The sequence below is a fragment of the Schistocerca nitens genome, chromosome 1 (assembly GCF_023898315.1).
Source record: "Schistocerca nitens isolate TAMUIC-IGC-003100 chromosome 1, iqSchNite1.1, whole genome shotgun sequence".
NCBI lineage: Eukaryota > Metazoa > Arthropoda > Insecta > Orthoptera > Acrididae > Schistocerca > Schistocerca nitens.
The window spans coordinates 561,445,943-561,470,946 of NC_064614.1; the positions used below are offsets into that span (position 1 = coordinate 561,445,943).

Genomic DNA, 25,004 nt, shown 5'->3' on the forward strand with positions numbered 1-25,004 from the left:
TAGTTTGAAACAAAATTTGATGTTAACACTCTGTTCTTTCTGTACACTCAACATTTTCCGACGCACAGACAAAACGTCAACTACTTAAAACAGACGCCACGGGCAGACTGAGTGCAGGAGGCAGATGAAACTGGAGCAGTAGGCGGAGCGAGAGTCACGTGACAGGCCACGCGACTTTCAGCCTTATTGCATTCGTTTTATTGTTTCACCAGTACTAGTCCGGTTTTTTTCTAGCCACACCTCGTACGTCATCTCAAGACAACATTAAGTTATTTCCATTACTTTTTTCTACCAGAATTGTTTCTTTGTACATTGTCATATTTAATCACCTGGGTTAGCGTCGTCTTCTTCTGCGGCCTGCAGCTAAATTTTATGCATTTTTCATCTGTGTAACATATAATAGCCCTCATCTAGCTATCCTATTCTTAAAATGTTTTCAGACGTAGATGATTGTTTATCGCTGTTGTAAATATTTAAAAATTGTTCCACTACATATTGTATGACATGTTTTTGTTACGCGCATTAAAATGTTCCTGGTGTCTTGTGACTATACAGGGTGTTACAAAAAGGCACGGCCAAACTTTCAGGAAACATTCCTCACACACAAATAAAGAAAAGATGTTATGTGGACATGTGTCCGGAAACGCTCAATTTCCATGTTAGAGCTCATTTTAGTTTCGTCAGTATGTACTGTACTTCCTCGATTCACCGCCAGTTGGCCCAATTGAAGGAAGGTAATGTTGAGCTCGGTGCTTGTGTTGACATGCGACTCATTGCACTACAGTACTAGCACCAAGCACATCAGTACGTAGCATCAACAGGTTAGTGTTCATCACGAACGTGGTTTTGCAGTCAGTGCAATGCGGAGTTGGCAGATGCCCATTTGATGTATGGATTAGCACGGGGCAATAGCCGTGGCGCGGTACGTTTGTATCGAGACAGATTTCCAGAACGAAGGTGTCCCGACAGAATGACGTTCGAAGCAATTGATCGGCGTCTTAGGGAGCACGGAACATTCCAACTTATGACTCGCGACTGGGGAAGACCTAGAACGACGAGAACACCTGCAATGGACGAGGCAATTCTTCGTGCAGTTGACGATAACCCTAATGTCAGCGTCAGAGAAGTTGCTGCTGTACAAGGTAACGTTGACCACGTCACTGTATGGAGAGTGCTACGGGAGAACCAGTTGTTTCCGTACCATGTACAGCGTGTGCTGGCACTATCAGCAGCTGATTGGCCTCCACGGGTACACTTCTGCGAATGGTTCATCCAACAATGTGTCAATCCTCATTTCAGTGCAAATGTTCTCTTTACGGATGAGGCTTCATTCCAGCGTGATCAAATTGTAAATTTTCACAATCAACATGTGTGGGCTGACGAGAATCCGCACGCAATTGTGCAATCATGTCATCAACACAGATTTTCTGTGAACATTTGGGCTGGCATTATTGGTGATGTCTTGATTGGGCCCCATGTTCTTCCACCTACGCTCAATGGAGCACGTTATCATGATTTCATGCGGGATACTCTACCTGTGCTGCTAGAACATGTGCCTTTACAAGTACGACACAACATGTGGTTCATGCACAATGGAGCTCCTGCACATTTCAGTCAAAGTGTTCATACGCTTCTCAACAACAGATTCGGTGACCGATGGATTGGTAGAGGCGGACCAATTCCATGGCCTCCACGCTCTCCTGACCTCTACATCTACATCTACATCCACATCCATACTCCGGAAGCCACCTGATGGTGTGTGGCGGAGGGTACCCTGAGTACCTCTATCGGTTCTCCCTTCTTTTCCAGTCTCGTATTGTTCGTGGAAAGAAGGGTTGTCGGTATGCTCCTGTGTGGGCTCTAATCTCTCTGATTTTATCCTCATGGTCTCTTCGCGAGATATACGTAGGAGGGAGCAATATACTGCTTGACTCTTCGGTGAAGGTATGTTCTCGAAACTTTAACAAAAGCCCGTACCGAGCTACTGAGCGTTTCTCCTCCAGAGTCTTCCACTGGAGTTTATCTATCATCTCCGTAACGCTTTCGCGATTACTAAATGATCCTGTAACGAAGCGCGCTGCTCTCCGTTGGATCTTCTCTATCTCTTCTATCAACCCTATCTGGTACGGATCCCACACTGCTGAGCAGTATTCAAGCAGTGGGCGAACAAGCGTACTGTAACCTACTTCCTTTGTTTTCGGATTGCATTTCCTTAGGATTCTTCCAATGAATCTCAGTCTGGAATCTGCTTTACCGATGATCAACTTTATATGATCATTCCATTTTAAATCACTCCTAATGCGTACTCCCAGATAATTTATGGAATTAACTGCTTCCAGTTGCTGACCTGCTATTTTGTAGCTAAATGATAAGGGATCTATCTTTCTATGTATTCGCAGCACATTACACTTGTCTACATTGAGATTCAATTTCCATTCCCTGCACCATGCGTCAATTCGCTGCAGATCCTCCTGTATTTCAGTACAATTTTCCATTGTTACAACCTCTCGATACACCACAGCATCATCTGCAAAAAGCCTCAGTGAACTTCCAATGTCATCCACAAGGTCATTTCTGTATATTGTGAATAGCAACGGTCCTATGACACTCCCCTGCGGCACACCTGAAATCACTCTTACTTCGGAAGACTTCTCTCCATTGAGAATGACATGCTGCGTTCTGTTATCTAGGAACTCCTCAATCCAATCACACAATTGGTCTGATAGTCCATATGCTCTTACTTTGTTCATTAAACGACTGTGGGGAACTGTATCGAACGCCTTGCGGAAGTCAAGAAACACGGCATCTACCTGTGAACCCGTGTCTATGGCCCTCTGAGTCTCGTGGACGAATAGCGCGAGCTGGGTTTCACACGACCGTTTTTTCGAAACCCATGCTGATTCCTACAGAGTAGATTTCTATTCTCCAGAAAAGTCATTATACTCGAACATAATACGTGTTCCAAAATTCTACAACTGATCGACGTTAGAGATATAGGTCTATAGTTCTGCACATCTGTTCCACGTCCCTTCTTGAAAACGGGGATGACCTGTGCCCTTTTCCAATCCTTTGGAACGCTACGCTCTTCTAGAGACCTACGGTACACCGCTGCAAGAAGGGGGGCAAGTTCCTTCGCGTACTCTGTGTAAAATCGAACTGGTATCCCATCAGGTCCAGCGGCCTTTCCTCTTTTGAGCGATTTTAATTGTTTCTCTATCCCTCTGTCGTCTATTTCGATATCTACCATTTTGTCATCTGTGCGACAATCTAGAGAAGGAACTACAGTGCAGTCTTCCTCTGTGAAACAGCTTTGGAAAAAGACACTTAGTATTTCGGCCTTTAGTCTGTCATCGTCTGTTTCAGTACCATTTTGGTCACAGAGTGTCTAGACATTTTGTTTTGATCCACCTACCGCTTTGACATAAGACCAAAATTTCTTAGGATTTTCTGCCAAGTCAGTACATAGAACTTTAAATGGTTCAAATGGCTCTGAGCACTATGGGACTCAACTGCTGTGGTTATCAGTCCCCTAGAACTTAGAACTACTTAAACCTAACTAACCATAGAACTTTACTTTCGAATTCATTGAACGCCTCGCGCATAGCCCTCCTCACACTAAATTTTGCTTCGCGTAATTTTTATTTGTCTGCAAGGCTTTGGCTATGTTTATGTTTGCTGTGAAGTTCCCTTTGCTTCCGCAGCAGTTTTCTAACTCGGTTGTTGTACCACGGTGGCTCTTTTCCATCTCTTATGATCTTGCTTGGCACATACTCATCTAACGCATATTGTACGATGGTTTTGAACTTTGTCCACTGATCCTCAACACTATCTGTACTTAAGACAAAATTTGTGTGTTGAGCCGTCAGGTACTCTGTAATTTGCTTTTTGTCACTTTTGCTTAACAGAAAAATCTTCCTACCTCTTTTAATATTTCTATTTACGGCTGAAATCATCGATGCCGTGACCGCTTTATGATCGCTGATTCCCTGTTCTGCGTTAACTGTTTCAAATAGTTCGGGTCTGTTTGTCACCAGAAGGTCTAATATGTTATCGCCACGAGTCGGTTCTCTGTTTAACTGCTCAAGGTAATTTTCAGATAAAGCACTTAAAAAAATTTCACTGGATTCTTTGTCCCTGCCACCCGTTATGAACGTTTGAGTCTCCCAGTCTATATCCGGCAAATTAAAATCTCCACCCAGAACTATAACATGGTGGGGAAATCTACTCGAAATATTTTCCAAATTATCCTTCAGGTGCTCAGCCACAACAGCTGCTGAGCCAGGGGGCCTATAGAGACATCCAATTACCATGTCTGAGCCTGCTTTAACCGTGACCTTCACCCAAATCATTTCACATTTCGGATCTCCGTCAATTTCCTTCGATACTATTGCACTTCTTATCGCTATAAACACGCCTCCCCCTTCACTGTCCAGCCTGTCTCTGCGGTATACATTCCAATCCTCTTGACTTTCATTTATGGGGGCATTTGAAAGCTCTTGTCTACGCAACCTCGGTACCAAATGTAGAGACTCTTCGTGCTCGTATTGTGGACGGCTGTGATACAATACGCCATTCTCCAGGGCTGCATCAGCGCATCGGGGATTCCATGCGACGGAGGGTGGATGCATGTATCCTCGCTAACGGAGTACATTTTGAACATTTCCTGTAACAAAGTGTTTGAAGTCACGCTGGTACGTTCTGTTGCTGTGTGTTTCCATTCCATGATTAATGTGATTCGAAGAGAAGTAATAAAATGAGCTCTAACATGGAAAGTAAGCGTTTCCGGACACATGTCCACATAACATATTTTCTTTCTTTGTGTGTGAGGAATGTTTCCTGAAAGTTTGGCCGTACCTTTTTGTAACACCCTGTATACTGTGTTCTCTTGCTGTTGTATCTGTAAGTCTTCATTTCTTATACTCTGACCTGTCAACATAATAGCAGTAATGTTTGTTTTTTACCCGTGCTATGCAAATTTTTTTCTGCTGGGTTACTTTGTTTTTGTCATAGCTTGTTCCTGTATGTAACATTCAGTGTAAGAAGTTTGCTCATCTTAACCTTGGTAGTGAAGAACGTTAGAGAAGACAGATAATAGTTCTGAGTGAAAGAAGGGGAAGAACTAACAGCACGAAAGGGAAATGAAGTATGTGTCAGTTAACTCGGGCACCTGGTAATCGTCAGTTAGCTACCAATACAAAGAACGTTATTACCCCATGGGGTTTAGTAGTCATTATATTTTTTCATTTCGGTGACTGACATTTCATCTATTAATTGTTGTGGCGATATTTCAGTGTTAGAATGAGGAACTTCATTCATAATTCTCTCAAATTCTTCCACGTAATTTACCCACTCGTGATGTTTTCTAGAGCAGTATGGCTTAAACAGCCTATTTAGTTCTCTCATAACTCTTTCACTAATATTTTGTTATGGATGCTACTTAGGTATGTATATAGGTTTTATTTCAAGGTCCCACAACGTATTTTTCCGGTACTCTGATATAAATTGAGATCCATTATCACTGATGAACCTCTCTGGCTTACCTACATTCATTACGTACTCATTCTTAATCTTATTTGCGACTGATTTTAGAACATACACTCCTGGAAATGGAAAAAAGAACACATTGACACCGGTTTGTCAGACCCACCATACTTGCTCCGGACAAAGCAATGATCACACGCACGGCACAGCGGACACACCAGGAACCGCGGTGTTGGCCGTCGAATGGCGCTAGCTGAGCAGCATTTGTGCACCGCCGCCGTCAGTGTCAGCCAGTTTGCCGTGGCATACGGAGCTCCATCGCAGTCTTCAACACTGGTAGCATGCCGCGACAGCGTGGACGTGAACCGTATGTGCAGTTGACGGACTTTGAGCGAGGGCGTATAGTGGGCATGCGGGAGGCCGGGTGGACGTACCGCCGAATTGCTCAACACGTGGGGCGTGAGGTCTCCACAGTACATCGATGTTGTCGCCAGTGGTCGGTGGAAGGTGCACGTGTCCGTCGACCCGGGACCGGACCGCAGCGACGCACGGATGCACGCCAAGACCGTAGGATCCTACGCAGTGCCGTAGGGGACCGCACCGCCACTTCCCAGCAAATTAGGGACACTGTTGCTCCTGGGGTATCGGCGAGGACCATTCGCAACCGTCTCCATGAAGCTGGGCTACGGTCCCGCACACCGTTAGGTCGTCTTCCGCTCACGCCCCAACATCGTGTAGCCCGCCTCCAGTGGTGTCGCGACAGGCGTGAATGGAGGGACGAATGGAGACGTGTCGTCTTCAGCGATGAGAGTCGTTTCTGCCTTGGTGCCAATGATGGTCGTATGCGTGTTTGGCGCCGTGCAGGTGAGCGCCACAATCAGGACTGCATACGACCGAGGCACACAGGGCCAACACCCGGCATCATGGTGTGGGGAGCGATCTCCTACACTGGCCGTACACCACTGGTGATCGTCGAGGGGACACTGAATAGTGCACGGTACATCCAAACCGTCATCGAACCCATCGTTCTACCATTCCTAGACCGGCAAGGGAACTTGCTGTTCCAACAGGACAATGCACGTCCGCATGTATCCCGTGCCACCCAACGTGCTCTAGAAGGTGTAAGTCAACTACCCTGGCCAGCAAGACCTCCGGATCTGTCCCCCATTGAGCATGTTTGGGACCGGATGAAGCGTCGTCTCACGCGGTCTGCACGTCCAGCACGAACGCTGGTCCAACTGAGGCGCCAGGTGGAAATGGCATGGCAAGCCGTTCCACAGGACTACATCCAGCATCTCTACGATCGTCTCCATGGGAGAATAGCAGCCTGCATTGCTGCGAAAGGTGGATATACACTGTACTAGTGCCGACATTGTGCATGCTCTGTTGCCTGTGTCTATGTGCCTGTGGTTCTGTCAGTGTGATCATGTGATGTATCTGACCCCAGGAATGTGTCAATAAAGTTTCCCCTTCCTGGGACAATGAATTCACGGTGTTCTTATTTCAATTTCCAGGAGTGTATATTGTGTTCGAACATAATGAATTACCTCGAAGAAAATGGTCTATTGACACACAGTCAACTTGGGTTTAGTAAACATCGTTCTCGTGAAACACAACTAGATCTTTATTCACATGAAGTGCTGAGTGGTATTGACAAGGGATTTCAGATCGATTCCGTATTTCTGGATTTCTGGAAGGCTTTTGACACTGTACCACACAATCGACTCGTAGTGAAATTGCGTGCTTGTGGAACATCGTCTTAGTTATGTGACTGGATCTGTGATTTCCTGTCAGAGAGGTCACAGCTCGTAGTAATTGACGGAAAGTCATCGAGTAAAACAGAAGTGATTTCTGGCGTTCCCCAAGGTAGCGTTATAGACCCTTTGCTGTTCCTTATCTACGAGGGCAGTTCAATAAGTAATGCAACACATTTTTTTTCTCGGCAAATTTTGGTTGAAAAAACCGGAAATTTCTTGTGGAATATTTTCAAACATTCCCGCTTTGTCTCGTATAGTTTCATTGACTTCCGACAGGTGGCAGCGCTGTACGGAGCTGTTAAAATGGCGTCTGTAACGGATGTGCGTTGCAAACAACGGGCAGTGATCGAGTTTCTTTTGGCGGAAAACCAGGGCATCTCAGATATTCATAGGCGCTTGCAGAATGTCTACGGTGATCTGGCAGTGGAAAAAAGCACGGTGAGTCGTTGGGCAAAGCGTGTGTCATCATCGCCGCAAGGTCAAGCAAGACTGTCTGATCTCCCGCGTGCGGGCCGGCCGTGCACAGCTGTGACTCCTGCAATGGCGGAGCGTGCGAACACACTCGTTCGAGATGATCGACGGATCACCATCAAACAACTCAGTGCTCAACTTCACATCTCTGTTGGTAGTGCTGTCACAATTGTTCACCAGTTGGGATATTCAAAGGTTTGTTCCCGCTGGGTCCCTCGTTGTCTAACCAAACACCATAAAGAGCAAAGGAGAACCATCTGTGCGGAATTGCTTGCTCGTCATGTGGCTGATGGTGACAATTTCTTGTCAAAGATTGTTACAGGCGATGAAACATGGGTTCATCACTTCGAACCTGAAACAAAACGGCAATCAATGGAGTGGCGCCACACCCACTCCCCTACCAAGAAAAAGTTTAAAGCCATACCCTCAGCCGGTAAAGTCATGGTTACAGTCTTCTGGGACGCTGAAGGGGTTGTTCTGTTCGATGTCCTTCCACATGGTCAAACGATCAACTCTGAAGTGTATTGTGCTACTCTTCAGAAATTGAAGAAACGACTTCAGCGTGTTCGTAGGCACAAAAATCTGAACGAACTTCTCCTTCTTCATGACAACGCAAGACCTCACACAAGTCTTCGCACCCGAGAGGAGCTCACAAAACTTCAGTGGACTGTTCTTCCTCATGCACCCTACAGCCCCGATCTCGCACCGTCGGATTTCCATATGTTTGGCCCAATGAAGGACGCAATCCGTGGGAGGCACTACGCGGATGATGAAGAAGTTATTGATGCAGTACGACGTTGGCTCCGACATCGACCAGTGGAATGGAACCGTGCAGGCATACAGGCCCTCATTTCAAGGTGGCGTAAGGCCGTAGCATTGAATGGAGATTACGTTGAAAAATAGTGTTGTGTAGCTAAAAGATTGGGGAATAACCTGGTGTATTTCAATGCTGAATAAAACAACCCCTGTTTCAGAAAAAAAATGTGTTGCATTACTTATTGAACTGCCCTCGTATATAAACGATTTGCGAGACAACCTGAGCAGCCGTCTTCGGTTGTTTGCAGATGACGCTGTCGTTTATCGACTAATAAAGTCATCAGAAGATCAAAACAAACTCCAGAAGGATTTAGAAGAAATATCAGAATGGTGCGAAAAGTGGCAGTTGACCTTAAATAACGAAAAGTGTGGGGTCATCCACATGAGTGCTAAAAAGAACTCGTTAAACTTCGGTTACACGACAAATCAGTCGAATCTAAAAGCCATAAATTCAACTAAATACCTAGGTATTACAATTACGAACTGCTTAAATTGGAAGGAACACAGAAAAAGTTGTGTGGAAGGCTCACCAAAGACTGTCTTTTATTGGCTGGACACTTAGAAAATGTAACAGACTTACTAAGGAGACTGCCTACACTACTCTTGTCCGTCCTCTTTTAGAACACTGCTGCGCGATGTGAGATCCTTACCAGATAGGACTGACGGAGTACATCGAAAAAGTTCAAAGAAAGACAGCACGTTTTTTATTATCGCGAAATATGGGAGAGAGTGTCACAGTAATGATACAGGATTTGGGCTGGACATCATTAAAGGAAAAGCGTTTTTCGTTGCGACGGAATCTTCTCACGAAATTCCAATCACCAGCTTTCTCCTCCAAATGCGAAAATATTTCGTTGACACCGATTTACATAGGGAGTAACGATCACCAAGATGAAATAAGGGAAATCAGAGCTCGTACGGAACGATATAGGTGTTCTTTCCGCGCGCTACACGAGATTGGAATAACAGAGAATTGTGAAGGTGGTTCAATGAACCTTCTGTCAGGCACTTAAATGTGATTTGCAGATTATCCATGTAGATGTAAATGTAGATGTAGACTTACCTTTAGCCTTTCTTAGTGCATATAATTTTCATAATGAGATTTTCACTCTGCAGCGGAGTGTGCGCTGATATGAAACTTCCTGGCAGATTAAAACTGTGTGCCCGACCGAGACTCGAACTCGGGACCTTTGCCTTTCGCGGGCAAGTGCTCTACCAACTGAGCTACCGAAGCACGACTCACTCCCGGTACTCACAGCTGTACTTCTGCCAGTACCTCGTCTCCTACCTTCCAAACTTTACAGAAGCTCTCCTGCGAACCTTGTAGAACTAGCACTCCTGAAAGAAAGGATATTGCGGAGACATGGCTTAGCCACAGCCTGGGGCAAGTGCTCTACCACTTGCCCGCGAAAGGCAAAGGTCCCGAGTTCGAGTCTCGGTCGGGCGCACAGTTTTAATCTGCCAGGAAGTTTCATATCAGCGCACACTCCGCTGCAGAGTGAAAATCTCATTCTGGAAACATCCCCCAGGCTGTGGCTAAGCCATGTCTCCGCAATATCCTTTCTTTCAGGAGTGCTAGTTCTGCAAGGTTCGCAGGAGAGCTTCTGTAAAGTTTGGAAGGTAGGAGACGAGGTACTGGCAGAAGTAAAGCTGTGAGTACCGGGCGTGAGTCGTGCTTCGGTAGCTCATTTGGTGGAGCACTTGCCCGCGAAAGGCAAAGGTCCCGAGTTCGAGTCTCGGTCGGGCACACAGTTTTAATCTGCCAGGAAGTTTTATAATTTTCATGTTTCGAGACCATGTGTAACACAATGAACAGGTATTTGTACCCCCTTTGTGAGGTGGGCCTCCGAGATTTTTCAGTATTTTTGTTGGGACCATGCTATGCATTTTCACTTTACTGCTGGAGTGTAAAGTTTTTCTTTTCGGACGTACATCACATGATTTTAGAATTTTCTGTCCCTCTTTTCTGTATTATTAAAATAGCAACTTTCCTTAATTTTTTCCGCAAATTTCTTGGCACCCAAATGAGCGTATGTGAAATGTATGGACCACAGTAGCCTCTCAAATTCATGTTCTGGCCAACAGACCTTCCATGCTGTTTGTCAGGGTCTTTTCTGCGATACAACACATCTTTATGTATAACATAGTGCTTCCTCACCTTGTCATTCGCCTTTCTACTCCAATCAGCTTTGATCATTTTAATAGTGTCATCCTTATTGTTCCCTTCTCATATTTTTTAAATATGCTCTTCATTTTTTCTTCGTGTTTCGCTTTTGTTAGGTGTAACATGGAGTCTTCTTTCTGCCCTGAATCATTAAAATCAGCTTTATCCATACCCACAGGCAATCTGTATTGCTTTCCCCTGGCAAGCATTCTATTCAGAAATCTTACTCCTGAAGCGCTAAAGCCCATCTCGTTAGTCTGTTATGATGTAGCCTATAATCCATTAGGAATGATTGAGCCTTGTGGTCCGTAAGCACTTTTACTTTCCTCTCCGTAAAATAGTATCTGAATTTCTTAAACCCCCACACTACTGCTAAAGTTTCCTTTTTTGTTACTGAATATCTTCTCTCCATTTGTTTAGTACAACTGGCAAAATGAATGGATTTTATTTCCACTGTATCTCCGTTTTCTATGACTTAACAAAGATGAGCTCCCAACCTGTATTCTAAACGGTCAGTAAAAATGCAAAAAGGTAAATTTAAATCTGGATGTGACAAAACAGTACTATTACATTGTATTGTGTATTTGAACCTGGGACCTAGAAACGATGGAGAGGCTTCGTCCCACTGTAGCCCTCAGTGGCTCACAACCCCACAACACGCCTCAGCAGTCCACCCGCCCCACCGCCGCCGCACACTGAACCCAGGGTTATTGTTATTGTGCAGTCTGGTCCCCTGTGGAAATTGCACAAAAAGTCGGAATCAATTATTAGTGCTGTCAAGCAATCATCACAAACGACCTACAGTTCGGTGAAGTGTGTTCCAGATGGGTCCCTAAACGTTTGACCGAAAGTCTGAAGTTGAGACGTTTGGAGGTCTGTCAGAGGTTTACAGCACGGTTTGCGGAAGACGGTGATGCTTTTTTGAGTCGGATCGTCACCTGCGACGAAACCTGGGTTCACCACTACACTCCAGAATCCAAACAAACCAGCAAGGAGTGGCGGAAGCAAGGGGAGGCAGCACCAGTGAAAGCCAAGACTCGATTGTCAGCTGGCAAGGCTCTTTCAACCGTTTTTTTTTTTCGATCAGTAAGGCACTTTGCTAATTTATTTTTTGCATAAGCGACGCACAATCAATGCTGCTTACCACTGCGAACAGTTGAACAAGGCGAGAGTTGCATACCGCCGCCAAGCACGAGACCAACCGATTCGACAGGTCGTCCTCTTCCACGGCAATGTGCGACCCCATACTGCAGCTCTAACTGTCTCCAAGCTGCAGGAAATGCACTGGACTACACTTGATCATCTTCCTCACAGCCCGTAAAGAAGTTCTAGGAGGGCGACGATTTGAAGATGACGTCAGTGTGATAGAGTTCATGCGCAACTGGCTGGAGACACGACTCAGTTCTTTTTATGATTAGGGCTTCAAAAAGCTGCCAATACGCTGGGACAAATGCATTTCCAAAGCCGGAGACTGTGTGGAAAAATAAATTATAATTTCCTTGAGTTATTCAATAAATGAATTTAAAGAAAAAAATAAAATCTCGTTTATATTTGATCGGTCCCCGTATTTTTGACTTACAGGCTTCTAATTTTTACCCTATTCTTTTGTTTCATAATATATTTTCCTGCAACATCCCTCAGTTTTAGCTGCAAGATGTATGATGTTCTGTTCCAAAGCGTTGAGTTTATCGTTAATTTGAGATATTTCTGCCTTAACGTCTCTTAATTCTTCCTTATTTTCTTTCAATCCTGTGTCTATTGTTTTACTTAATTCCTCCCTACTTTCTTTTATTCCCGTTTCTATTTTCTTGAGTGCTTTAATTAATTGTTCTTGCAAAATTAATTTTAGTATAGATCTTATATCCTGAAAATCAACCTGAGATGGTAAAATATCAGCTGTTGCCCTGTACCAGGCTTAATATACGTAACTCAGCTACAGTCTCATTAGTAATGTCAACATCAGAGTCCATTTCTCTGGCATCGTCATTCCAGTGAATGATTTCGTTTTGACTTGGTACTACAAATCCTGGGTTTATATTACCATTGTTTGCCACTAAATCGACGTCTCCACTGCTGTCATTATTAGTGAACGCTACATTTTCAGTGAGATCATTCATGGCTACTTCAGAATTCTCAATATGATTTTTGGGTTTTGAATCAGCTGTTTCAGATTCATCACCTACGTTTGAATTTACATTTTCACTTTGGTTATTTCTGACTACACGTATCACTACACGTGACTACATGTATCACTACACTTATCACTAAACCTATATCTGACTTCACCACTGTTTATTTGTATCTGTCCACCAGTTCGTCACTACTACTGTGAGACTGAACTACTTAGTGTTGGGACAAGGGGGGCATCAGCACAAAGTACCGTTATCCAAATTGGCGGCGATGACGTCTCCCCCACCCCAGGGGGGCATTAGCACAAAGTACCATTATCCAGGATGGCGGCGATGACATCATCCAAAATGGCCGCCATACGTAATCTGATGCTGTCATCCAAGATGGCGGCTTTTGATGGGAAGTATGAATTTTGGCGGGAAGATAGATCAGTTGGGCTACCTCCACTAACCAAACCCCCTCCCCCAGAAAAGGCAGGAAGTTCAAATTCCATCAGGATAATGAAGCCTCTGTTGTATGTTGTATGTTAACCGAGAACCTAGAAATGACGGAGAGGCTCCGTCCCCACCGCAGCCGCAGTGGTCCGCAACCCCACGACGACTACCACAGTCCACTTCACCCCTCCGCCGCCCCACACCGAACCCAGGATTATTGTGCGGTTCAGCCCCTGGTAGACCCCCCAGGGAACGTCTCACACCAGATGAGTGTAATCCCTATGTTTGCATGGTAGAGTAATGGTGGAGAACTTGTTTGCGCAGAAACTGCCGACATAGTGTAACTGAGGCGGAATAAGGGGAACCAGCCCACATTCGCCGAGGCAGATGGAAAACCGCCTAAAAACCATCCATAGACTGGCAGCTTCACCAGACCTCGAGACATATCTGCCGGGCGGATTCGTATCGGGGACCAAGCGCTCCTTCTCAGCCGGAAAGCCGTGCGTTAGACCGCACAGCCAATCGGGCGGACATGCACCCACTATTAACATAAGAAAAATTGAGGGAAGAAAGGGCAGTTGGGCAACCTCCACTAACCCAAGTCATCCAACCACCACCTCTTCCATTAGGACAATTCAACACACCACAGCTACCTCTACTAACATAGGAAAATGGCAGGAAAATACGTCACTTGGGCTACCTCTACATCAACAGGCAAGAAAACTGCATGGTGAGATGCGCTTTTCCTGTCTTGTTGGGATTTTACGTATTTTTGATATTTGCTGTTTGTTGCTTTCGATGTGTATGTGTGGTTAAATGACTCTGTTTGGTTTTTATTCACAACGACGGATGTTTTCGGTTTACTTAAACAATTTGGTTGTTTTCGCTAGTATGTATTTTACCTTTTAAGTTATGCGCATAATACTAGTGCCTTGTCTCGTTAGATGTGTTCCGTAGCGCAAGCTTCATCTGCTTGACACTAGGAGACAGGAAAAATTGGTTTCATATTTTCTATTTTATGTAGATGTTTTTAAATTGTTCTGATATGTTTTATTTATTAAGACAGAAGGTTTGAATTAGCACAACTTATAATAATTTTGATGTGTATGTGTAGGTATCCATGGGTTTTAACGTGCGTGAGCATCTCGCGCATACCACAAGTGCCCTTTCTCGGTGTAACTGTCTGCCCTAGGGCTTTCACACACTCTTCACGCTAGTTCACAGGTGAGGTAATGATACTATGCTGTGTTTGCATCAACCCTCTGCCCATAATTATGTTGTATAAATGGAGATGATGTTTTAACTACTGACGAGACCTTTGGCACAATTGTTTTACGTATCTCCAGTGCAGAATGTGATTTTAGTAAGTGACTAAAAGTTTTTGTGCTTATAATACTCTGGTAATTTTACTGTTAATTAAGCTATAGTGTTTATTCTTTCCCAGTTCTGATGCAAAGTTTTTGCTAATGAAGGTGTCTTCCTGTTCAGGTGTATTTTACTTCTGGTGAAGGTATATTTAAATATACCGAAACCGTGGTCAAGAATTTCAATGAATATTTATCCTGCAACTGTTTGGCTGTTATTATTTACCGTGAAGAATTTAAACAGTTACTATTTCAGCCATGTTTAAAATCTTAAAATCTTGAGAGAAAGAAATGGCCGGATTTTTTGGCATCCTACAGCTACAGATCTTGAGATGTCCTAATGCCACAGTGGTGGATGGGTGACAGCATCCCCGCCAGAGATGGGCGGTATGCTTCAACTTGTCTTTGAACACTTGCTTTCTCAGAACTTTCCATACATACCTTGCCCTCATCTTGTTCGAATCTGTTTGTAGACGCTCCTACGTCCCGGCACAAAGGATGTCTTGTGAATGAATAGAGGATTATGATTGTATTTTGTACAGCTCACCATACTGCATCGACAATAAACTCTGCATCATGCCCTACATATAGTCAGATATGGAAAGTCTCTTACTCAATTACACTGCTCCCCCACTGAGGACAGGATCTTGAATATTAGAGAGTGAAACAGATCTCCAACCCAGCAATGTATCACCGCGTACCGTGTTGATGTAGTTAACATACAATTTGTGTCCTGTGCCATACAAAATCAGTCCTTTTATATCATTTGTGCATATACATCAAAGATAGACAGCACCCTGTACACTCCTCACAGCACTAGATATTTCCCTGCGAGGTCGGCAGTCATCCATCCCCGATGGGTGACCAGAGCGCCCTCAGCGGACTGAAGTCACTCTCAGAACTCTTCTACAAATTCCGGCTCATTTCCCCCTTGCCACAAACACGTTACTGTTTCTGGTCCAGACCTGCTTGCTTGCTTGCTTTTCTACACCCATCTGTAGACTTTGGGATTACAAGAACACATGTATTTCCACATGGTTTGCAATAATATTATACCATTTTCGCAGTACATCTCAATATCAAACACACAACAGTATACTGCCAATCACTCACGCAACATAATTCGGAAGATATAGACATGAAATTATTTCTCTACAAACCCGATACTTTAGGAAGCTGGAGCGTGCCGTAGACCACTGAGTAACTAGAAAATTATCCCGTCTGCAAAGACCTTTATGTGAAAACTCGAAACAAATAGAGGATACTGATATTTCCATATGTGAATACCGATGTCTGTGATGTAACAGATTCCAAATTATCCATATAATTTACATAGTCAACTAACGTGTTTCTCTTGTCTAGAGAACCAGCAAACGTGTCTTCCACGTACACACCACAATTGATGTTCCCTCAACTAAATAAAGGTGTGAAATGTGCAGAAGCAGTCAATCGAAAAATTTGCATGGGAGGGAATAACAGTCCACCGCAAACAGACCTCCATTTTCAATCTTCTCAATTTTCCATGCGATTACGAAAGCTATCCAACACATACTAAGTATTAGCTCGCTATTCGGTCGTCTAGAGGACAACACAGTTAAGTCATCTACATTCCTACATTCCAGCAGCCCTCTCCAATCAGGCAGACCCCCGTTAATGGGAAACGTAAATCATTTCCGCCAATCACAAATAGCACAATAATCCTAGAAAACCAGTCACATATATGTTTTATCATTGTACTCACAATTAAATGTTACGGTTGCAGTCGCAATTGAATGGCATTTGACAATGAGCAAAGTATTGGAAGTACATCCTGCTGACGGCTGTAGCTCTGGAAATAGAAATATCTGTACCATTCTTATGGCTTGACATACTCTTGCCTCTGCCATCACAATATTCCACAGTCATCTCCTTTGCACATGTCGGAACACAAACACTTACTTTATAAGCCTGATGCTCAAGGTGAACCTATCATGAATTTCCTATTACCCAGGCATCCCCTACTACTAGGGGAATTCTTATGACTTGGCATACTCTTCCCTCTGCCATCACAGTATTCCACAGTCATCTCATTTGCACATGTCGGAACACAAACACATACTTTATAAGCCTGATGCTCAAGGAGAATCTATCATCAATCCCCTAGTACTCACACATTTATTGGTGCGCTGATTGAGGTCATAAGAAATGTACACTAGCTTTTCAGATCGCTAGTGTTACGCTGTCAGCTAGAAATGATGTCTATGATTTGGAATCAAGTCCTTCCATTCAACCACATACCTGCATTGGATCACGGCCACAAGTGAATCACATTTCTGGCACTCTCATAGCTTGAAACGAGTCACCTTTCTCTAACCTATCTGCTACAGTAAAATTCCAATATGATTTTAGTCAGTCCCTACAAATCCTGCAACTGCTCCCGTTTCTGCAGCTTTCCACATGTGATCATTCCAGTTTAAGTCAGAACTGAGCAGAAGTTGGAGAAAGCCATATCCAGCACCTTCTTCAACCCGTATAGAAACAGAACAACCTGAGTTAGTGCAACAGGACCGTGTTTTAACCATTCGGTGGAAATGTGCACATTGTGGTGCGCCTCCAAACTAGATACAGATACTACAGTCCAAAGCAGATCCGTGTCCATTCTCATCTATCAGCCCAACATGCTATCATCGTTATTCTCTACCATCCAACAGAGAAAAATTACGAACTATAAAATCTCCATTAATTTCATCTGATATTGAACTCACCTAGGCGCTGTTGCTGGCGCGATGACACATAGCTGCAATGTGGGTTCGGCGCAAAGAGAGAGTTGTTGTGATGCATCCAAGAATAGCATTCCTCCTAGCAATCCTAATAGGACACCCCATCCGTCACTGAATTTACCTGTCAAACTGCTGCTGCTGCCGGTGTGGAACGATCATATTAAATGTTCAAATGTATGTGAAATCTTATGGGACTTAACTGCTGAGGTCATCAGTCCCTAAGCTTACACACTACTTAACCTAAATTATCCTAAGGACAAACACACACGCACCCATGGCCGATGGAGGACTCGAACCTCCGCCGGGATCAGCAGCACAGTCCATGACTGCAGCGCCTTAGACTGCTCGGCTTACCCTGCGCGGCCGATCATATTAAATATACAGCTTTTGATCCCCTGCAGAGGGCAGTTTAAGGTTCCATCACCTGTAGGAGGATGATCGTATCCCACAGACTATACTGTAAATCGAAAGAGACGCTCCCTGTGGTCCTGTCTTGTTGTTTGAAACATTATTTTTTCTACTCTGACATGCCTTGTACACTGCCATGCATTTTGTTTTTCTTCCACGACTTCAAGGTCTGTGTCAGATTCTAAACTGACATTAAGACATTCTGATCCATGGCCTCTTGCAGAAAACTAGATGTCGCACAGTGTAAATCATATTGTTACTATGGCTACCATAACATGCCACAAACATGGATGATTTTAAATAAAAGAGAGTTACAACATAAGCAGATTGGGGGAGTTTTGCGGCGTTGTGGATGGTTTCGAAATTACAATCCGAAAGTGATTCACGAGCTCTACATTTAAACTCATCTGTAATAGTCATGGAGTAGCTGATGACTCTATGTCCTGTTTCAACTGATTCATCATAATTGCAGTCATGTATGCAATCACTTTCAGTCCTATTCACCATCCACCAAAACTCTTTCTCCAACTCAAACAAGCGATGTAAGTCAGTCATTATGTGGTAACCAACAGGGTGCCAGTGCACGGATGAGATGGAAAAGACACCATCGATTTACTCTGATAATAAGCATCACAGTTGATAGTACGAACAATTTTAGCAATTTTTACAGTAGTTTCAACACTGACCAATGATGTGACAGCATGTTTCCCAGTTTCAGTATCATAGCTAAACCATCCCTTCTCCACTTTGCAAGTATCATTGCAAACGTGGATAGATGACTGTGAAGTACATCCATGCAGTGCTAATTCTCAAACATGTACACCATCAAAGCATATCACACAGTGCTCTACATATTTCTAACACCTCAAGCATAGTGCTTAATTTATGATCTATCTCTCTGTGTATGGGAGTCACAGAACATTCTCACTGTCTTAGGGTAAAAGTAGAGAGTGAAAGACCCCCCCTCACACTGTCATTGACCTACCCGCCCTGCAGCACCATTACCGATTTAATCTGCAACTGACCAGAATTAGGCCGCTACAATCCACGTCTCTTGAATGAGTGGAGCTTGCTGAGTCCTCACCCATCCAAGGGCACAAGATTTCTCAAGATGTGCCCATGTCGAGGACATTATCACTCCTTATTGATGTGTAGTAACAGGTTTCAAAGTGCCTTCATGTAATAGCAGACAGTTAAGAAGAACAAGAAATGGATTATTTTTGTGCATGATGGAACTCCAGATGGATGGAATTCGACGCAATTTTACGTAAATCAACCAAGCTATCAACTCTTAAGTATTGTTCTAGAGTCTAGGATCAGTACCTGCAAGGTATTGGTAAGAGAGAACATAAACAACTGCATTCCTAAGGCTACAACATACTGCACTTAAAATGGCCTATATACAGAGTTTCTCTTCAGAATGCAATATGTATGACATCTGTACAATGTTTAGTTCTTGTTCAATAAATAGTTGTAGTTGACAGTGTTCCCGGTCTTGACGTACACCCCCCTTATTTTGAGGGATTAGGGAAACATTCCATGTGGGAAAAATATATCTAAAAACAAAGATGATGTAACTTACCAAACAAAAGCGTTGGTATGTTGATAGAGACACTAACAAAAACAAACACACACACAAAATTCAAGTTTTCACAAACCACGGTTGCTTCATCAGAAAAGAGGGAAGGAGAGAGAAAGACGAAAGGATGTGGGTTTTAAGGGAGAGGGTAAGGAGGAGTCATTCCAATCCCGGGAGTGGAAAGACTTAACCTTAGGGGGAAAAAGGGACAGGTATATATATATATATATATATATATATACACACACACACACACACACACACACACACACACACACACACACACACACACACACACACACACACACACACACACACACACACACACACAGTTCCCATCTTCGGAGTTCTGATAGGTTGGTGTTGGTGGGAAGTATCCAGATAACCAGGATGGTGTAACACTGTGCCAAGATCTGCTGGCCGTGCACCAAGGCATGTTTAGCCACAGGGTGATCCTCATTACCAACAAACACTGTCTGCATGTGTCCGTTCATGTGAATGGACAGTTTGTTGCTGGTCATTCCCACATAGAAAGCTTCACAGTGTAGGCAGGTCAGTTGGTAAACCATGTGGCTGCTTTCACATGTGGCTCTGCTTTTAATCGTGTACACCTTCCGGCTTACAGGACTGGAGTAGGTGGTGGTGGGAGGGTGCATGGGACAGGTTTTACACCTGGGGCAGTTACAAGGGTAGGAGCCAGAGGGCAGGGAAGGTGATTTGGGGATTTCATAGGGATGAACAAAGAGGTTACGAAGGTTAGGTGGATGGCGGAAAGACACTCTTGGTGGAGTGGGGAGGATTTCATGAAGGATGGATCTCATTTCAGGGCAGAATTTGAGGACGTCGTATCCCTGATGGAGAGCCACATTCAGAGTATGATCCAGTCCCAGAAAGTATCCTGTCACAAGTGGGGCACTTTGGGGGTTCTTCTGTGGGAGGTTCTGGGTTTGAGGGGATGAGGAAGTGGCTCTGGTTATTTGCTTCTGTACCAGGTCGGGAGGGTAGTTGCAGGATGCGAAAGCTGTTTTCAGGTTGTTGTTGTAATGGTTCAGGGATTCAGGACTGGAGCAGATTCGTTTGCCACAAAGACCTAGGCTGTAGGGAGGGGACCGTTTGATATGGAATGGGTGGCAGCTGTCATAATGGAGGTACTGTTGCTTGTTGGTTGGTTTGATGTGGACGGATGTGTGAAACTGGCCATTGGACAGATGGAGGTCAACGTCAAGGAAAGTGGCGTGGGATTTCGAGTAGGACCAGGTGAATCTGATGGAACCAAAGGAGTTGAGGTTGGAGAGGAAATTCTGGAATTCTTCTTCACTGCGAGTCCAGATCATGACGATGTCATCAATAAATGTGTACCAAACTTTGGGTTGGCAGGCCTGGGTAACCAAGAAGGCTTCCTCTAAGCGACCCATAAATAGGTTGGCGTACGAGGGGGTCATCCTGGTACCCATGTCTGTTCCCTTTAATTGTTGGTATGTCTGGCCTTCGAAAGTGAAGAAGTTGTGAGTCAGGATGAAGGTAATGAGGAAAGAGGTTTTAGGTAGGGTGGCAGGTGATCGGCGTGAAAGGAAGTGCTTCATTGCAGGGAGGCCCTGGATGTGCGGAATATTTGTGTATAAGCAAGTGGCATCAATGGTTACAAGGATGGTTTCCGGAGGTAACAGATTGGGTAAGGATTCCAGGGGTTCGTGAAAGTGGTTGGTGTCTTTGATGAAGGATGGGAGACTGCATGTAATGGTTTGAAGGTGTTGATCTACGTAGGCAGAGATACGTTCTGTGGGGGTTTGGTAACCAGCTACAAAATGGCGGCCGGGATGATTGGGTTTGTGAATTTTAGGAAGTAGGTAGAAGGTAGGGGTGCGGGGTGTCGGTGGGGTCAGGAGGTTGATAGAGTCAGGTGAAAGGTTTTGTAGGGGGCCGAAGGTTCTGAGGATTCCTTGAAGCTCCGCCTGGACATCAGGAATGGGATTACCTTGGCAAACTTTGTATGTAGTGTTGTCTGAAAGCTGACGCAGTCCATCAGCCACATACTCCTGACGATCAAGTACCACGGTTGTGGAACCCTTGTCCGCCGGAAGAATGACGATGGATCAGTCAGCCTCCAGATCGCGGATAGCCTGGGCTTCAGCTGTGGTGATGTTGGGAGTAGGATTAGGGTTTTTCAAGAAGGATTGAGAGGCAAGGCTGGAAGTGAGAAATTCCTGGAAGGTTTGGAGAGGGTGATTTTGAGGAAGAGGAGGTGGGTCCCGCTGTGACGGAGTACGGAACTGTTCCTGGCAGTGTTCAATTTGGATAGTGTCTTTGGGGGTTGGATCATTAGGAGTAGGATTACGATTATTTTTCTTCGTGCAAAGTGATATTTCCAGCAGAGAGTACGAGTGTATGACAGTAAATCTTTGACGAGGGCTGTTTGGATGAATCTGGGAGTAGGGCTGAAGGGCAGACCTTTGGATAGGACAGAGGTTTTGGATTGGGAGAGAGGTTTGGAGGAAAGGTTAACTACTGAATTAGGGTGTTGTGGTTCCAGATTGTGTTGATTAGAATTTTGAGGTTTTGGGGGGAGTGGAGCTGGAAGTGGGAGATTGAGTAGATGGGAGAGACTGGGTCTGTGTGCAATGAGAGTAGGTTGAGGTTTGCTGGAAAGGTTGTGGCGGGTTAGTGAGTTGCCTCTCTGGAGGTGGGAAACCAGGAGATTGGGTAGTTTTTAGAGGTGGAGGGTTGCATGCTGTTCTAATTTGCAGTTGGCCTGTAGGAGGATGCTCTGAACAGCCAGTGTGTTACACTTTCCACCTTCTAATACCATGTCACCCTCACAACACCCCCACAATGACCCCATTCAGCTGTGAAGCTTTCTATGTGGGACTGACCAGCAACAAACTGTCCATTCGCATGAACGGACACATGCAGACAGTGTTTGTTGGTAATGAGGATCACCCTGTGGCTAATCATGCCTTGGTGCACGGCCAGCACATCTTGGCACAGTGTTACACCATCCGGGTTATCTGCATACTGCCTACCAACACCAACCTATCAGAACTCCGGAGATGGGAACTTGCCCTTCAATATATCCACTCTTACCGTTCGTTACCCACCAGGCCTCAACCTCCGCTAATTTCAAGTTGCCACCGCTCATACCTCACCTGTCATTCAACAACATCTTTGCCTCTGTACTTCCGCCTCGACTGACATCTCTGCCCAAACTCTTTGCTTTACATATGTCTGCTTGTGTCTGTATATGTGCGGACAGATATGTGTGTGTGTGCGAGTGTATACCTGTCCCTTTTTCCCCCTAAGGTAAGTCTTTCCACTCCTGGGATTGGAATGACTCCTTACCCTCACCCTTAAAACCCACATCCTTTTATCTTTCCCTCTCCTTCTCTCTTTCCTGATGAAGCAACTGTGGGTTGCGAAAGCTTGAATTTTGTGTGTGTGTTTGTATTTGTTAGTGTCCCTATCAACATACCAACGCTTTCATTTGGTAAGTTACATCATCTTTGTTTTTAGATGTATTTTTCCGACGTGGAATGTGTGTCTATATATATATGTATATATACACACATATAAAAAAAACCATTCCCTCAAAATAAGGGGGGTGTACATCAAGACCGGGAACACTGTCAACTACAACTATTTATTGAACAAGAACTAACCATTGTACAGATGTCATACATATTGCATTGATAAGAGAAACTCTGAATTTTTATTTTTATTTATTTATTTATTTTTTAACAAACATTCAATATGCAAGCCATGAGTGATGCAGCAGATGTCAATACAATAATCGAACTCTTGCCATGCCCGTCCCAGCATGGCATCGTCAACTGTGGCAATCACTTCTCTTATTCTCTCCCGTAGCTCTGCTACATCACCTGGTAGAGGCGGTACAGACACCAGATCTTTAATGTGCCTCCACACAAAAAAGTCACATGGAGTGAGATCTGTTGATCGGGGAGGCCATTTCATGAAACAACTGTTCCCTTCTGTTGCAAGGCCGATGCATCGATGCGGCAGATCCGTGTTCAGATATCCACGAACTTCATGATGAAAATGGGGTGGAGCTCCATCGTGCTGAAAGACGAACAGAGAGTCTGATTGCATTCAAGGCATCAGCCATTGCTGCAACATGGCCAATTAGGAATATCCAGTGACAGTGCTCTCGTCGAAGAAGAATGGCCCATACAGTTTTCGACGTGACGAGGCACAAAAAACATTATCTTTGGGGAACCACACCCAAAAGCAATGCATTTGGTGGCTTCTTACCATACTTGGTTCTAAACATCCATTGAACAGCTGTAGCACACTTAGTTTTGTTGAACTCCAACACACAGAAAGCTCGCTCCTCACCTAAACTCACCATGTTTGCGACTAGTGCTGACTATTGGCAAATTACCAATCTAAGCTGTGATGGTATACATGAAAAAAAACATTCAGGGGTTCTCTGCAAAATGACATATGTGTGATATCTGTACAGTGTTTGGTTAATGTGTTATAAATAATTGAAAGTGTTTTAGGACTTTATGTACACCCTGTATTTCTATCCTTCATACCTCCTCTGTGTTACCACAGATTACGTGTCACTGATCTCATTTGTACTAAACTACAGTACACATGAGCTGCCTATTTGCTTCCACCACCTTGAATGGAATGTGTAAGTTCTAATAAATGTTCACCAACAGTCTTCTTTAGTTGTTTTCCCTTGTGCAGGAAACAGCACGTAGGTCATGGATCTGTTATCGTGAAGCTGTAAGAAACTCTTGGTGAGGAACTGTTATTTTAGAAATAATTAAATTTCCAATCAGTTTTTTTATATGGGATGCCACTTGCTTTTTATTGGCAGAACACGAGAAACTGCACAATTACATTCCACTTTAGAGACACAAATTATTTCCATTCTTTAACAAATTAATGAATTGCATATTTCCATAATTAATATCACACTGTTCTTAACTATATGTTCAAATAACCTACATAGCTAATAAAGTCTAAACTAACACCAACTGTGGCAGACAACATATCTGTCCTTTACACTTCCCGACCAGCTCTGGTCTTACAGCCCGCCGTTTGAGTTAAGTGCGATCTGATGATCACCGAAGTGCTTCATCTGCCTTCTCATTTAGCAGTTGTTTATTATTCTTCTAGTTATTAATAGCTGTGAAATAATGAAATGATAGCGTGCTATTGAGAGATGCGTGAAATATGAAATGCAAATACATACACTGTTTAATTTGTTTAATAATAATAACTGGAGATTACCATTTCCCATCCTATAATCAGATCATGATTGGAAAGAAGCCATGTACTGATTAAATCTTTTTTTGAATTAATTTGTTTATTGCCTACAGGTGCCTATATTTTGACTGGGACATGGTTCTATTCAACATCCTGTAACTTGTAAAATGGTTTCCCAATCAAAAAATTCTGTTGCAGGCATTATCTATATACTTCAGAACGTGAAATATTTGAGGGTGGGGTAACCACGTTTTCATCAGTGTTGAGCAGAACCTCCCCTTAACTCCTGTGAGTTTCCTTATATCGTAACTGTCACCTTCTGTGTTTCCACTTAAAATTATATGATATTTGCAGGAAAGACATATCCGAGCTGCTAACAGTGTAACAATGAAACATTTTTTACCTCCAT

General features: G+C 43.9%; 1 long non-coding RNA gene across 1 annotated transcript in view; it reads left to right on the forward strand.

Moving 5' to 3' along the window:
• The window catches only part of LOC126254705 (uncharacterized), a 294,775-nt gene that overhangs the window by 225,925 nt on the left and 43,846 nt on the right, over positions 1–25,004 (forward strand). The window contains exon 2 of the long non-coding RNA XR_007546360.1: positions 14,368–14,477. This is a non-coding gene — a long non-coding RNA (uncharacterized LOC126254705). The remainder of the gene's footprint in view (positions 1–14,367; positions 14,478–25,004) is intronic.